Source organism: Microcebus murinus, chromosome 16 (assembly GCF_040939455.1).
Source record: "Microcebus murinus isolate Inina chromosome 16, M.murinus_Inina_mat1.0, whole genome shotgun sequence".
NCBI classification, from domain to species: Eukaryota; Metazoa; Chordata; class Mammalia; order Primates; family Cheirogaleidae; genus Microcebus; species Microcebus murinus.
The window spans coordinates 6,318,985-6,335,481 of record NC_134119.1 but is presented as its reverse complement, the minus strand read 5'-3'; the positions used below and the strand labels follow the sequence as shown (position 1 = coordinate 6,335,481).

Genomic DNA, 16,497 nt, shown 5'->3' with positions numbered 1-16,497 from the left:
GCACTGCATGTTATTACTGTCAATAAGACATATATTGTGTGAAAATCTTGATTTCAACAACATAATTAGCAGTTTCGGTGAAAAGAAGGCAAAAAAGTTCTGTGGAATAAATACACTATATTAATTTCATCTATTTTTACTTTATTACTTAATCCCCAAATATTGCCAGCCCATCAAGAAAACATCCAGACCTACACAATAATGATAAAATTTTATCATCTTTGATAATTTTCTAATTCGGTCACATAAAAACTGAATTTTTGTTTTTATTATTGAATGTTAGTTTTATATTTGTTTATGTTTGTCGCTACAAAGGTATATATGTTAAAGTAGCAGAACAGAGCCTATTTTTAGCTAGCAGTGATTAGCTCGACTAATGCATTTTAAATATTTAGAAATTTAGTAGATGGGCCTCCATTTGCACTCTTGGCCTAGATACCACAAATGTTAGACGTGCATCTGTACATAAACAGGAATATCAGGCAAAGCTTGCCATTTGATGAACTCCACTTTATTTGTAGCCTGGGTAATCCCCAAATCAGCTCACATCCCCTCTATAGCCAGTAACTAAACAAGGACACTGGGTCTTTTAACGTCTGCATAGGAAGCACCACGAACTGAGAGCGGCCATGTGGTGCAGAATGCAGAGGCTGAGGAAAGCCAGTGACAAGAGGGCAACCAGGAGCCCTCAGCATCGGTGCACTGCCTGGGCCTGGGGCCTTGAGTTCCTGGTTCTCTCCCTGAGCCTTTGCTGCGCATGGTCCAAGGAGAGAGCCTGCTCTGCCCACATTCACCTTTCCTTGCTTCAGAGCCTCCTCGGGGCTCCCCATGGCAGAAGAACACCCAGTTGCAAAAGGACCTTGTCCCTGTATCCCGGGTTCAGACAAATGGCACAATCTCTGTTTCTGAAAAAGCCAGGACAATCCTGTATTAGAGACCCCGTGCTCTGAATGGCAGGCCAAAACCTGGGTAGAAAAACAAAACACAGAGTGGTTGCTAGGAATTTGGAGCTGTATGGATGACCTACTGAAGCCCACATCCTCCTTGCTTGCTGCCCTTGGGCTCACACTGAGGCCATCTGTGGTCCGGGGCTCCTACATGTCAGAGCAGAAAGAGGCTGGGTCCCGCCCTGCTCCCGGCAAGAGAGGCGAGGGGAGCACATGGCGCCTCTCAGAGAGCAAGGCGTGAGGAAGTGTGGCCGGACCACACTTCAACAGCACCAGCACCTTGTATGCACTTTTGTTTATTTAGTGAGCCTTCCCCTTTTGAAAAGAAAAGCATCCAGGATTGTGATTCTCATTCATTAATCCGTAGGGAGTGAAACTGACTTACACACCTCAAGTGGTAGGAGGGAGGGTAGACTGAGAGCACGGCCAGAATCCCAGCTTTTCAAGACAAGCAGAAGGCAACGCAAGTTCCTTTCTGAGGTCCACTGACTCAGCAGTAAACCAAGGTCCCCAGCCAGGACTCAGGTTCCCAGCAGTCACCGAGAGGCCAAGTCGTGCTCCCCCAGATCCGGGACACACCTGTTTTCCTTTCCAGGTGTTCAAATAAACTTTATTCTTGTGTCCAGCTAGACCCACAGCAGCAACATTTTAGGGTTCTTTGTAATAAACAGATCAGAGTCTAACCAGACAGGAAGGCTGACAGAGCCTTCGCACAGCAGGGACTTTACAAGATGCTGCAATATTTGTCCATAAACAGGTTTATCATAGACAGGAACAGTCTATTCAAGGCTGTCATTGGTACTGCAAATAGCCAAACTTCAATACCTCATTTCATCGTAGTTCACATTCCCCGTTACGTTAATAATCACAAATTTACAGCCCAGATCATCAAGGGAAGAAGCCACCAAGCAGCATCTAAGATAATAACAACTGATCACTGTACTCATCAAAATTCAGAATAACAAGGAAGTCTTTGAAAATGTCTCAGGCATTTAAGTTCAGAACATCTAAGTCGACAATGTGGCACAATGACATTGAACAAAAATAATGGTGAAACCAAGGAGAAGCTATTCAGTCTCACAAATGGAGTCTCATTTTATTCCTTCTCATTCAATGTGCTCAACAAAGACATTTCTATCTGTTCCATTTCAGAAGCCATTCCAAATTCTCCTGCAACGTCTCTGAAAGATGCTAAATCTGCATGAACTGAGCACGATGTACCTTTTGGAAGATAGTGCTCAATTGTTTAAATGTAATATGACTCATTTGCTACCCTTGTCCTCAGTTTCCAGCAATGTACTTGCAAAGGCTTTCTCCTAGTTGCGTGAAGGAAAGCTAATTTAATCTACAACTCTGCTACACTACCCTCAATCATTCCAACAATCATGTGGATACTTCTTGGGGAAGTTGATGAGGCAATAGCTCCAGGTTTGGGGTTTTTTTGTTGTTGTTGTTTTTTTTAATGGTTAAAAACACAGGTTTGGGAGTCAGAGATGTGGGTTCTCAACTTGTACTATGACTTTGGTTAAGTTATTTAACCTCACTACCCACAGCTTCCTCTAAATTTTCTGCTGTAATTAATTGAAATGATGAAAGACAGCTGATGTTTTTATACCATGAGTGTGTGGAACAGGCCTATTAACCTCTGTTAAAGGAAGACAATAATAAGACATATCTGGAAGTCAAACGTGTGGTTTTGGCAAGTGTGTGTGTAAATATAGAGAGAAGTCGGCTTTCTTGGTCTGCTGCTGCATCGCTCACAGACGAACAATGAGTGGGAAGCCAGTATCCTGGAAACAGGGAGGAACAGAATCTTTGGAGACTAGTTCAAGGCCACTGCTTCCTAAGACGCCATAAAAACAAAGCTATTCACTGGGGAGGACAGAGAATGCTTTGCATGATAAATTTGGGACCTCCTAAAAGGGAACAACACTCAACACCTGGTGGCTCAAGATTGGCCTTTTATAAGCAGCAAAGGAGGCAAGAAAAGCTTCATCTTTCCCTGCTGCACCCCTTTTAATTAAAGGATTTGTTCTGTAAAATTTGGATTCAGTCAAAAGGCTGCACTTAAGGACCTAGAAGGCCACATGTGGCCTTAAGGCCGAAGGTTCCCCACCCCTGGAGCTAGACCCCAGTGAGCCCACCTTGAGCCCAGCCAGGGAAAGACAGTGAGAGGAAGATTGAGTTGTTTTAAATGCGTTAAAGAGGAATATAGGCTACCCCAGCCCAGACCCTCCATACTTGAGCAACTCCATACTTGCAGTTGCTTGGGCCACATACCTCGGAGTCATCCCTGTCTCCTGTCTTCCTTTCTTGTTCCACACCCAACCTGTCAGCATCTGGCAGGAATCCAATCACTTCTTGTGGTTGGAAGACGAAAAGGCCCCCCAAGATGTCCACACCCAATCCCTGGAACCTATGAACATGCTATATTACATGGCAAAGGGGACTTGGCATATGTAATCAAGGTTATAGACCTTAAAACAGGGAGAGGATCCCAGATTGCTCAGGTGAGTCCAAAATCTAACCACATGAGCTCTAAAAAGCAGCAGGTAATTTTCTCCAGCTGGAGGTAGAGTGAGATGGCAGAAGGAGGCGGCGAGGGGATTTGAACATGAGAAGGATCTGACTCACTGTTGCTGGCTTGCAGATGGAGGGGGAAGCATGATGAGCAAGGCAGGCACCCTCGAAGAACCGAGAGGGCCCCCACCAACAGCCAGCCAGGAAGCAGGGATATCAGCCCTGCAGCCACAAGGAAGATAATTCTGCCAATGACCTTAATCTGTTTGGATTTACCAAACTCCTGAACTAAAATTTACCAACCTCTGAACTAGATCTGGGAAGACTTTGTAAACCAGATTAAAGGATTCTTACATTTTATCACAAGAACAATGATGAGCTACAGAATGGATTTAAACAGAGAACCTGAACCCGATCCACATGTTAGAACAATTGCTCTGACTGCGATGTAAAAGATGGAATTGGGGAGTGAGAAAATGAAGGCAGGGGATTCAGTTGGGAGGCTTGGTCAATAATCAGGTGAAAACTGAAGGCAGCCTGGGCTCCAGGTGGCAAAGTTAAATCCCAAACGCTGAGGTTTTGGTTACTGCACTGTCTTCCAGGTCCACTAGATGGCGACACCACAAAGGGAAAATCATTCATCTCTGCACCGGACCCACATCGGTGATTCCACGGTCTTGGCATTGCAGGAATTTCAGAGCTGTCATTCAAGTACTCAGTGACAACCCCTTGAGTAGATTTCAAGAAGAACCTACTTCATGCTATGTTAAGTTTATGTCTACATTCTGTGTTTCTCAGCAGAGCAACGGGGTATCATGGGAAACTGAAAGATGAACCAACTTCATCTCTCCAATCAAAATACACTGACTGGTGTAGCCAACAGAAAAATGGGTGAAAGCCCCAAACGGCCCCATTTACCAAGAAGAAATACAAAGAACAATGGGCATGAAAATAACTGTTCACCTTCACTAACAATCAAAGAAATATTCATGGAAACAAAAATAAGATATAATTTAGGGCTAGCAAGATTGTTTTCCAAAATGATGATCCCAGCAAAGGGATCATTTGGAAGAGCACCAAAAATGGGCACTTTCAAGCAGTGCTGCTCAAAGTATGAATTGATGCATTGATATTTCTAATGGGCAATTTCTTAGTAAATGTGCAGAATAATAAGATGAAATAAGATGAAAAAATTTTAGTGGTGCCTACTTATGACCCAATAAATCCACTTCTACAAATACCCTAAGAATAGAATCAAGACTGCAGACAAAGATTTCCATTATGAGTGTTCACCATCGCATATTTACAAACCTACAAACAATCTAAATGTATGCCTGCACTTGATTCAATCAACAAACAATTCTTGAGATTCTACCATGTACCAGGCACTGCGTTAATCTCTAAATATTTCTATATTCAGCTTTTCTACAATGACTATAATTCAATTTATGAACAGAAAAGAATTAAGGATTTGTTAACAGAGTATATTTATGCTGGCAAGACATATAGAAGCAAAGTTAACCCAGAAATAAGATGAAAAAATAGACCACTCAGAACTAAATAAAAACTTTTTAGATAGCAGGCACAGGTCAATAGCACTCGAGGGAAAGCTAGCCAGATGGCTCATGTCTAGTGTCTTCTCAAAGCACTGCAATTTATTCATTTAATCCTATTTCCTGTTACAGTTGATGGGACAAGAATTTCTCTTTCCCAAGGTGGGTCATAGAAACCAGAACCTCATCAAAAAAAAAAAAAAAAAAAAAAAAAAAAAAAAAAATTTCCACAAAGTCTCTCATCAAAAAAAAAAAAAAAAAAAAAAAAAAAGAAACCAGAACCCCTTTTTCCCCAAAGCCAGCCAGAAAGCCTAAAAATGTTACTCTAACCTTCCCCCGCCTTTCTGTGTAACAGTTGGCCATAGAGAAATTAAGACCCTCGTTCCAGAGGAATACTACCCCATACCCGAGAGGAAGGAGTGCTGTGCAGAGAGGACTAGAATCATCTAGACAGACCGGCTTGCTGAGCTGCCCCAAGCAGTGTACTAGCATTAGATCACACCCTTCTGTCCAATCACATTTCCACATGGCTTTTCGTGCTTCTTCAAACCTAAGTACAAAAATGGATAGTTCACCCTGGGTCTTTGGGTCTTCATTCTGAAGGCCCCCATGCCACATAAAACTATGATCACATAAATGTGCTATGCTTTCCTCTTGTTAACCTGTCTTTGTTATAGGGATGTCAGCCGTGACCCTTCTGCTGGGGAGGAAAGTGATCACCCCTGTTCCACCCCTACAGGGTGTTTAGGCTTTTAAAGAAAAAAAAGGGGGGGGGGGTTACATGGTAATTGAAAAGGAAAGGAATCTGCCAACCCATGAGTGTTTCTCCTTTTAAAAATAATGTACAAATTATAGGCCATTCCAATAAAATTGAGGTTGTCATTTCAATAGGCTCTTAACATGAATTACTGAGATAACTAGCTACTTAGAACAAAAATCCCCACTACCAATTACAAGCCCACATGTTGAGTTCTTGGACTTTAACAAAACACTCTAATGGCTGGCATCTCATTGAGGTCACTCTAAAGTACAATCAGGATGTCAGATGGATTTTTCCTATTTCCTGCTGCTTGTTCCAGAGACCAGTTGTCTGAGAGGCTCTGCCTCAATTTGCTGAGACTCTCGGGATGAGGACATCCCTCGGTTAGAACTCTCCCCTGGGAAGAGTTGAAGAGAGGAGATCCAGTTAAGAGAATAAACAAATGTACACAAATGTCATTTCAGGAAAATGTTGGTGGGGACAAGAACAAGTCAAGGAGGTCCCTTTTGGCCAATCTGCCCTTCCTTACGCAAGCAAGTCACTGGCATGTCAATCGAGGCATCTGAAAGACCCCCACCAAGCCCCCTTCTTCTCCAGAACCATGGTACTTAGTAAGTCTATGGTTTGTTCAAAGAGCCATATTTAAGCATAGTCACTTTGGGGACTCAGATTGCAGCCCAAACCAATGAATCTGTAGACAAAAACCTCATAGCCCAGGTTAACCTAAAATACCACCAATTGTTAAAGAATCACCTGTCTAAATGAGTAAAATCACGATTCTGATACAAATATAAAGTGAATGTGTGCCAGAGATTTTATTTAACTCATTTATTAATGAGGGAACCACTAAGATACAACGATTGTTTCAAAGGAGAATTTAACACACATATACATCACAAATTGACATAAAAACAGTCTATATCTCCAGGGCAATAATTAACTGTGGCCCATCAGACAAATTTCATCTGTATTTTAACAGCTCTTAGCAGCTTTCAGAGTTATAAAAAACTCTGGAAGAGTGTTCTAGACAGGACTTCCTGTTATCTTTTTTCCCCCCACTTTGGTCTATTTCAGAGTCTTTTACAATTTTTCCTGACCCAGTTTATTGAATGAGCTGCACTCAACAAGACTCAGGCAGCAGAACAAACGTATCCTCTTTCACTGCTTCTTCAGTTCCTTCTGTTGAGTAAGTTCTCCCTGCCCCAAAAGAAGCTTAAAGCAGGCTCCAACATTTTTTCTCTCTTGGATAATCAAAGACCCAGTTGGTCGAAATTTCAAATAATAATTAAAGCCAATGGAAAGTCTCTCCCCTTTGCGCTGGCCTTGCCAGCGGCTTGGAATTCTGCAGTGCAGGGAAGTGAAATGACTTTGGTTCCTCCCTCTAGCTCCTCCCACACTTGGATAAGGACAGAGACGTCTCAAGGGATTACTATGGTTGTATTCTGGCTTTGGTGCCCACTGGGGAGGCAGATTCCAGAATCTTTCGCTTATTCTAGTCTTTCACTCTAGAGTAGGTTCTTCAGGGATTCTCCCTGGAGATCTCTCCCTGCACCACCCTTGACATGGGTGACGCCTTCCCCCACCCTCTGGTTGACCTCGCAGCTCCTCTCCTGGGCTTTGGTGGACTCCAGTGGCCCTCCTCTTTGCGGGCACTTCACTAGTCCCCTGTTCAAGTGGTCCTCAGGGCAGAAGTCCATCTTGAGTCCACCTGACCTAGTGGCTCTCAACCTGGACAATTCTACCCTCAGAGGCACATTTGGCATGTCTGGAGATATTCTGAGTTGTCGCCACAGGGGTGGGGGTGACACTGACCCAGGACGGCCTACCCTGCCCCACCCCAAATATGCACACAAGGAATTATCCAGCCACAAATGCCCGTAATGCTGAGACTGAGACACCCAGGGACATGCAGATGATCAAGAGGAAACCCGCACTGCTACACTGCCTTGGCCCCCACACAACACCCCACACCCCCAGCCAGCCAGCCACAGCTGTGGGCGCTTCGACTTCCCAAGCAGGATCTGACAACCACCCTCCAGAGGAATCCGCAACACCTGTCCCTTCACCTCCCAAAGGATTCTCAGAATCTCTTTAACAGATGGAGGCAGACGGGGGCTGGTGGAGGAGAACCCGTTCTTCGTCACTAAGGTGCTCTCAGCATCTGGCCCAGTCTTTGGGGCATCTGTCAGAACTTGACACAATAGAAAGTCACATTTAATGTTGTCCCAAGTGTCGCTATGGGCTAAATTGTGTCACCTCAAAATTCATATGTTGATGCCCCAACTCCCAGGACCTCAAAATGTGACTGCATTTGGAGACTGGACCTTTAAAGAGATGATTAAGTCAAAATGAGATCGTTAAGGTGGGCCCTCATCCAATCGGACTGGTGTGCCCTTATAGGAAGAAGATATTTGGACACAGAGGAAAGGCCACGAGAGGACACAGCGAGAAGCCTGCTGTCTGCAAGCTTACAAGAGAGGCCTCAGAAGAAACCAACTCTGACAACGCTTTGACCTTAAACTTCCAACCTCTGTAACTATGAAAAGATAAATTTCTGTTGTCTAAGCCACCCAGTCTGTATTTTTTTGTTACTTCGTTAAGCCAGCCCCAGCAGACTAAGACAAGTGTATACTGGCACAACTTCCAATCCTCTTGGGGAAAGAGGCACAGTATAAATATCTAATTTAAAATATAAATAAATATCTAAATAAAATGTTAACTACTGCTAACACAGTACACACAAGGAGAGAAGTGACCTTTTTAGTGTTAGATGATAATAATGACTAACACCAGTCAAGCGCTGACTATGTACGGCGCCATGACAAATCCTAATATACACTATTTAAACCTCAGAACAGCACTTCAAGTAGCTACTGTTACAACTTCCACTTAACAGATTACAAAATCAAACACTCGAAAAGTTAAGTAACTTGCCCAGTGCCAAGAAGCTAATAAATGAGAATTGAACCAAGGGAATCTGCTTCCAGAGTCTCACTCATAATTATCACACCATTCTGGGGGGAAACATCTGGACAAATACCTTTTTGAGTAAAACAAAAATAAACGAGCATGTCACTCATCCCCACCCCCATCTGACGGAAGCGATTGCTCCTCCCTCGATGAGAACTCTTGGCGTTGAACACTCTTGTGGGTGCAGCAAGTATGAATTTCAGTCTGCAGATGCAGACTATTAAAGGTATATCATTTAGTGCATAATTCCAGTGTTCCATTTCTAAACCTCCCTCTAGCCAGCGTTGGAAACTAAATCTTCATCAGGTGGTAGCTGCCTCCTTCCTCGAAGTGGTATCTATGTTCCAGAAGCTTCCGTGGCATCAGGCATCATCCCCAAGCATCCGGGCAGCGACCCTTGTACCTGGCATCATCATCATCCGGCATCACTGTCAGCTCGAGCTGCCTCTTCCTCACTCCCAACGCCAGCTTGGGTCCCCAGGAAATACTCTGCTGCCCCCATCCCCTCAGGGCTGTGGAGGATCTGCTGCTGGACCCCTCTGGGTGTGGCAGAATCATGCCCCTTAACCCTGCTGAGGCCACACAAAACTCCGTGAGCATGTCCAAGGCACGTAAGCCCAGACAAACCAGATCCACTGACATGTCTTCACTCCCATACACCATAGGGCCATAGCCACAGGGTGTGCCAAGGGAGCGGGTGCCAGCCAAACCCAAGGGGATGGGGTTATTCAGACCCAAAATAGCAGTGGCTTACGCAAGACAGGTTTCCTTTTACCCGCATAAAAGTGCAAGCAGGCGGCTCGGGGCTGGTAGGGCAGCTCCACACCGTCAGAGCAGCGCCTGGATGGTTTCTCATTAGTGCTTTCGCCAACCTCAACACACAGCTTCCAACTTGCCGTCCAAGATGGTTTCTACAACCCCCGCTTCCCTTTCCCAGTCCAATCACCGAGAAGGAAAGAGGGGAAGGGGCGGGCATTTCGCTCCAGGGTCCAATGAGCAAGCGGGCTCCTCACCTCCACCATCCTGCCATTGGTAGGTTGGAGTCACATGACTTCCTGCAGCTGCCTCGTTGGCTAGAAAACATCTTTAGCCAGGAAGTCATGAGTCCAACTCCAAAGGTCACTGTTCCATGGGAGGGGAGAATGGATATTAGGAGCAGCTGCGACAGTGACTCCTCATCAGCTCTAGCATCAGGAGAGCTAGGAGACAGAGGAGCTGACTGAGATTTCAGAACATCCTGCCATGCCCGTCACTGCAAGTTGTGATCCTTTGTTTACAAGCTCTCCTTTCCCATTTAACTGTGAGTTCTCAAAGCCATTGACCCAGAATTTCTATTCCTGTTCACGGCCACCCTGGCCTGAGACTAGCAGAGTTCCTGGCTCATGACAGATGCTCAGTAAATGTTTATTTTCCTCATCCTACATCATTCACTGAATTAACACATTTTTTGAGTGTCTACTATGCATAAAGCTAAAAGTCTCTCCATCTCTGTCACTTCAAAAGCACTTCCCTTGGGCAACATTCTCAAGCCTCTCTGAAGTCCACTTCATAAAGTCAGAAGAGTTTTCATGGGAAGAAAAAGATGCTGTCAAGCACAGAAATCACAATGAGAACTGTGGCTGCATTTTCTTGGTCTAGACATCAGTTAGGACAACATTTTGCTAAGGATAATGATGGATTTTCTAAAAAATATTGATAGAATAATCCTCACCCTCAGGTAAAAGTCCAAAGGCAGCCAGGATGGGGTTGGTAATGTGATCCCATGCCAATAAGTCCTCAGGGACCCCAGTTCTTTCCAAGTTGTTCTCTTTTGACTATAGCCCTAGACCTCATGGTCTAAAATACTGGCTGGAGCTCCAGCCATCACAGTTATCTTCAGGCAGCAGGATGGAAGAAAGAACACAGTGCAGAGATAAAGGCCTTCAGCAGCTCTCCTCTAGGGACTGTTGCTGGAAACTCTGTCACACAAAACTTCCTCCTCCATACTTTTGGCAAAATTTAGCCACATAGACACATCTAGCTGCAAAGGAGGCTGAGACACAGAGTACTTGCTCTGGTTGGCCATGCATAATTTTGCTATTACTATGGAATAAGCAAGATTAGCTACTGGGGAAGGCATACTAGCAGTCTCTGCCATATTGAGTTAGTTTGATCCTAGATTAATGTTGAGAAAGTACTTGCTGAATTAAAATGTGCTCATTATGTTATTCTCTTCATTCTGAGCAGCATTTATAATTTAAAGGCAACTTCTCATATTCTTTTCCTCTCCAGTCCCTGCATGTAAGGAGTCGCCAGTGACAGTGTCACTCCGTAGCTACTTCAACTGGCACATCCTCTTGGTGTTCCCACAGCCAGAAGGATCTTCCAGGCTTCGCCTCTCCTGCTGCTGTTCAACAATTTAGCAATCAGTGGAGCCAGGGAAATAAAGGGGTGAGGGAAGCAATGGATAAGTGGGAATAGCAAAGCTAGCAAATGCAAAGAGAAAAATAACGGGGGGGGGGGGGGTTGATGGTTCATCAGAAAGCGTGAATCATTCATCTCATGAGCTTCTCAAAGGAAAAAGTTTCAATCTCCTTGGATTTTAATTATAGCAAGTCCCATGCCTAAAGGAGTAATTGATCCGAGGCAAAGTTAAGCCAGTAAATTACCACAAGGGCATCTGGAAAATTAGCAAGTCTAAGGAAGAAGCACAGCATCTTTGGGGACCTATAGGCACCAGCTATCTGTTTTTATAGTTTAAGAAAATACTAGTAGAGTTTCTGAGTCAGATTACCTCACCCAACACCAGATGATATGACCATTTAATAAACCCTGGGAGACCAAAACTAACTTCTTGTCTAGCATAGGGCTTTTCAACCTCAGCACTGTGGACTTTTGGAGCTGGATAACCCTTTGTCAGGGAGGGGGATAGCAGGTGGCAAGGGACTGTCCAATATATTGCAGGATGCACAAGACACAATACACTGTAGGATGTAGAAGCCACATCCCTGGCTTCTACCCAATAGATGCCAGTAGCACCCCATAGTTATGACAACCACAGTCGACTCCAGACATTGCCACATGTCTCCTGAGACTCCACAATAGACTCCAGTTAAGAACCACTGGACTTGGCCCGGTGCAGTGGCTCACACCTGTAATCCTAACACTGGGAGGCCAAGGTGAGAGGATCGCTTGAGCTCAGGAGTTTGAGACCAGCCTGAACAAGAGTGGGACCCCCATCTCTACTAAAAATAGAAAAATTAGCTAGGTGTGATGGCATGCTCCTGTAGTCCCAGCTACTTAGGAGGCTGAGGCAGGAGGATCACTTGAGCCCAGGAATCAGAGGTTGCAGTGGTGACGCCACTGCACTCTACCCAGGGAGTCTCTGTCTCTAAAAAAAAAGAACCATTGGACTTGATCACCTTATAATTTTTAAACAGAGACTCAAAGCTAATAACTAAGAATTTGGGTTTTATTCAGAGACCACTGTATTATTTCAGTTCAATATTTTCACTTCCTCATTCATGCATTCATTCATTCAGTGACCTTGGGCCAGAGTGGCCAAAGCAGGGAAGGTCTTTGTCCTCATTGAGTTTACACGTCTGGCACTTAGCACACACTGGGCCTCTATAAACCCTATATGAAGATTGTCACATCTCACTTCCACAGTTGCCCCAAAAAGCCTGTATTATTGCTACCCTTGTATCACAGACAAAACAACTTGAGGCTTCAGCAAGGCCAAGTTATCTGCCTGAGGACACACAGCTCGGAAATGTCTGGTTGCAGGAATTTGAACCCATATGACCTGGACCCAGAGCCTACACTTTCAGTCACTGATTTAGGATCAGCAACACACCAAAAAGTGTGCTCGGGGCTTGAATTATTATCTCCTAACAGCCTAAGAGGGAAGGGTTATTGGCCCCGGTTTATGGCGGAAGAATCTGAAGCTCTAAGGTGGGGCCTGGCCTCACACCCCTCAGCTCTCTCTACCTCCCTGCCTGCTGCCCCAAGGAAGGTTCGATGCTGCTCGAGTCAGGCCAGTGGTCAGATCCAGGTTTGGAAAGGAGCCGTGGGAAGTTGGGTATAGCAAAGTACCTTTGTTCATACTAGCTTGCAGTCTGTCATGTAGGTCAATTCAGGATTCTGATGTTTAACATTTTAGCTGCATTTTCAGAGTCTTCGGCCAACCTGAGATGGAACTGACCTCGTACAGAAAATAAATGGAAAAAATACCCCATTTACAGTGGCAGCATGATCAACTAAGATGTAATAAATAGAGACAAATTTAAGAAATACTAGGAAAATGTTTCAAATTTTACTGAAGCATATAAAGGAAAAATAGCAAAACATACTTTCTTTTTAGAAAGGAGGCCTCAACATCATGAAGATGTCAATGCTCCGTAACTCACTTATAGAATTATCTAAGATGAGAAGATTCGTCCCACAAGTGACGGCATTCACTGAAACCACTGAAGCTTGACAAATAAAAATGACCACCATTTATGGAGAGATTCCTCTGTTCCAGGTACTTCAGCCATGTCCTATATTATCCCCATGTTACAGATGATGAAAGCAGCGTTTGGGAAAGTTGTCAGAATCAAAATGATGTCCCTTGTGTTAAAAAAAAAAAAAAAGAACCCTGAAAAACAGAGCTAGAGAAGCCATGAAAAGAGGATTCTTGTGCATAAGTGACTGTTAACAAGAACATCACATCACAAAAGACAGCAAAAACCACAACCTTGCACAAAAGCCATCACAACTTTGCACACACACACACAAAAGAACACTTCTGTGAGGACATCTGCCCAGCAATGGCCTGTCCAACCTTGGACTGGTACCAGTCTTGTTATTGATCCTTGTAGTCGAGGATTACTATCTCAAAACGACTATGTAATCCTCCTCATTTTCCCTTTAAAAACCTTTACCTCCCTGAACACACACACAGTTTGCTATGGCACACAGATTCCTGTAGCACTGCCCTACTGCCAAATACATATCATTTTCTTTCAGGGGGCCTCTCTCTGTTATGCAGGCTGCCAGGTTTTAGTAACTTGGTCAAGATCCAGCAAGTGGAAGAAAGTGAAGCCAGGACTGGGGCCTAGCAGTTGTCCTTCACAGCCCCCATTCTTCAGCATGACACAGTGTTTATGCCCCTCTTTTGCCCCAAAGTAGAATGTCATCTATCTTTCTTTAAAAAGAGAATCTTAGTCATCTTGAGGAAGTGACATTATGGATAAGAATGTCATTCTCCTTGAATAGCACTCTTCAAAAGAGGCTAATGGAGAAAAAGAACCTCTTGGTTTTATGATTAAACCTCTTGGTTTAATATGTTCACATACCATTTTGTATATCCTTCTCTTAAAACATTGCCAGTGTCTAAGAGCCTATTTCCTTATAAACTATAAACTTCTTAGGGCAGGGACTGTATTAATAATTTGGCTACAAATAAAAGAATAGCCTGCTAACAGTGGCTTAAACACAAAAGCTATTCTTTCTCTCTCCCCCCCCCACTTTTCCCCAGATGGTTACAATATGGCTTCCCTAGCTCCAGACACTGCATCAAAATGTGTTATTAACACTATATTGTACCAAAATGCATCTTAAAGTGAAAGCAAGTTGGAAGGAACAAAAAGTTTTCCTTCTTGAGTGCTTTTCTCTTTTCAAGAAAGAAAATAATTACCGATAGCCTCAGACAACCTCCCTTATGATTCATAGTCTAGAACAGGACCACGTGCCCACACCTGGACCATTAATGAGACAAAAGGAGCGGGATTGTCATGACAGGCTCAGACCAATCACGATTTATCTCCTGGGACATACTGGTTGAACACATTGTCACCAGCACAAAGTCTGTGTTCTGCTGCCGGGAACTAGGGGATAGTTATAGGTAGGCAAGCAACAGGGAACGTGCCAGTGACCACCACTGTCATTTCATCAGTATCTCACACGATGCCTGACACACTTAGTAAACATTAGTTGAATGAATGAGAGACCATATTAGTCAGCTCAAGCTACCATAGCAAAATACCATAGCCTGGGTGGCTTAAACAATAGATACATTTGTCTCAGAGGTGTGGAGGCTGGAAATCTGAGCTCAAGGGGCCAGTGTGGTTGGATTCTGGTGAGGGTTGTCTTCCTGGCTTATAGGCGGCCACCTTCTCACCATGTCCTCACATGGCAGAGAGAGAGAGGGGAAAAGAGATCCCTCCCTTCCTCTTCTTTTAAGTCCACAGTCCTACGGCATTAGAGCTCAACCCTCATTTAATCTTACTTACCTCCTAGAGACCATATCTCCAGATAGAGTCACATTGGGATTCAGGTGACATAGTTGGGATATTTGGCCCCTCCAAATCTCACGTTGAAATCTGATCCCCAATGTTGGAGGTGGGACCTGGTGGGAGATGTTTAGAGCAGATCCCTCAAAAAAAAAAAAAAAAAAAAAGAAAGAAAAGAAAAGAAAAAGAATGGCTTGGTGCCCTCCCAGAGGTAATGCGTGAATTCTGGCTCTATCAGTTCACGTGAGAGCTGGTTATTTACAAGAGTCTCACACTTCTCCTCTCTCTCTCTTGCTCCTTTTCTCACCATGTGTGAGAAACACCTGCTCCCTCTTCACCTTCTGCCTTGATTGGAAGCTCCCTGAAGCCCTCACCAGAGGCAGATGCTGGTGCTTCTCATACAGGCTGCAGAAGCATGAGCCAAATAAACTTATTTTCCTTATAAGTTAACCAAATGTTCCTTCATAGCAATGCAAAACAGACCAAGACATTAGGGCTTCAACATACGAATTTGAGGGGGAGGACACAACTGAGTTCATAGCAGAGACCAAATAAATAAATGAGTGACCAAATGAATGAGTGCGTGCACAGCCAAAGAATGAATGCATGCACAACTGAAATAATGAATGCACACGTGACCAAATAAATGAATAGAGGTGGGGTTTTAATTAGATAATATTGCAGTTAGATAATCCCAAAGACAATAGTTTGCAATTTGGTATAGAGAGAAATATGTGTTTTAAAAGATCACTAGATTTTGACTTTTGGAAAACCTGGAAATGTACTTTCTCCCTTTAGGAACATAATTGAAGGACTAGCATTTGGTGTTTCATCACACTCAGTATCAGCTGTGATCTCTCTTTTCTGTTTCTACTCTCAGGCAATTCCCTTCCATAAACTCGTCTTCTCCGAAATAGGAAAACTGTGCTCCTAAATCAGTCCCCTTAGTTATAGGAGACATCGGATGTTTGCTTCAATTGACAAAAAGTGGAATGATGCTATGAGAAGCAGGTCCAATTCCCAGGAAGATCAAGAAGCTTCAAAAACAAACATTCTAAGTGCATTTGAACATCGTAATAAACATTCTAACCCAGTGATTGCAACTCAATTTCTGGCATCTTACCAAGCAAAATACACCATTGGTGACCAAAGAAAAAATGCTAATGAGTGTGGATGGGTTTAGGAACAAAGGGTTGGGAGCAGACGTTCCACAGATTCACACACAGGGCCTCAGAAGGACCAGACAGCAAGCAAGACCTGCACTCACTCGTCATACATTGTTCTCTTTCACCATGTGTTCATCGAACTCATTGGCCCGGCTATCAAGTCAAGGCCTCCTTCTGCCTCCCACTGGGAACTTGGGAAAATCTTAATTCTCAAAAAATTGTGGGCACATTTTAGGCAAAACCTAGATTTATTAATCACCAACCAAGAGCCCACTCTTTTTCTTTTCTTTGAAAGGAATATTTTCCATAAAAGCCTTGACTTCAACA

The 16,497-nt window shown here is 43.8% G+C and overlaps 1 long non-coding RNA gene across 1 annotated transcript; it reads left to right on the top strand.

Moving 5' to 3' along the window:
* The first annotated feature begins 11,092 nt into the window (after nt 1-11,092).
* On the top strand, nt 11,093-15,969 carry LOC105862308 (uncharacterized). Its single transcript, XR_001149980.3, has 3 exons — nt 11,093-11,180; nt 13,093-13,254; nt 15,885-15,969. It is a non-coding gene; the product is annotated as an uncharacterized LOC105862308 (long non-coding RNA).
* The last annotated feature ends 528 nt before the right edge of the window (nt 15,970-16,497 follow it).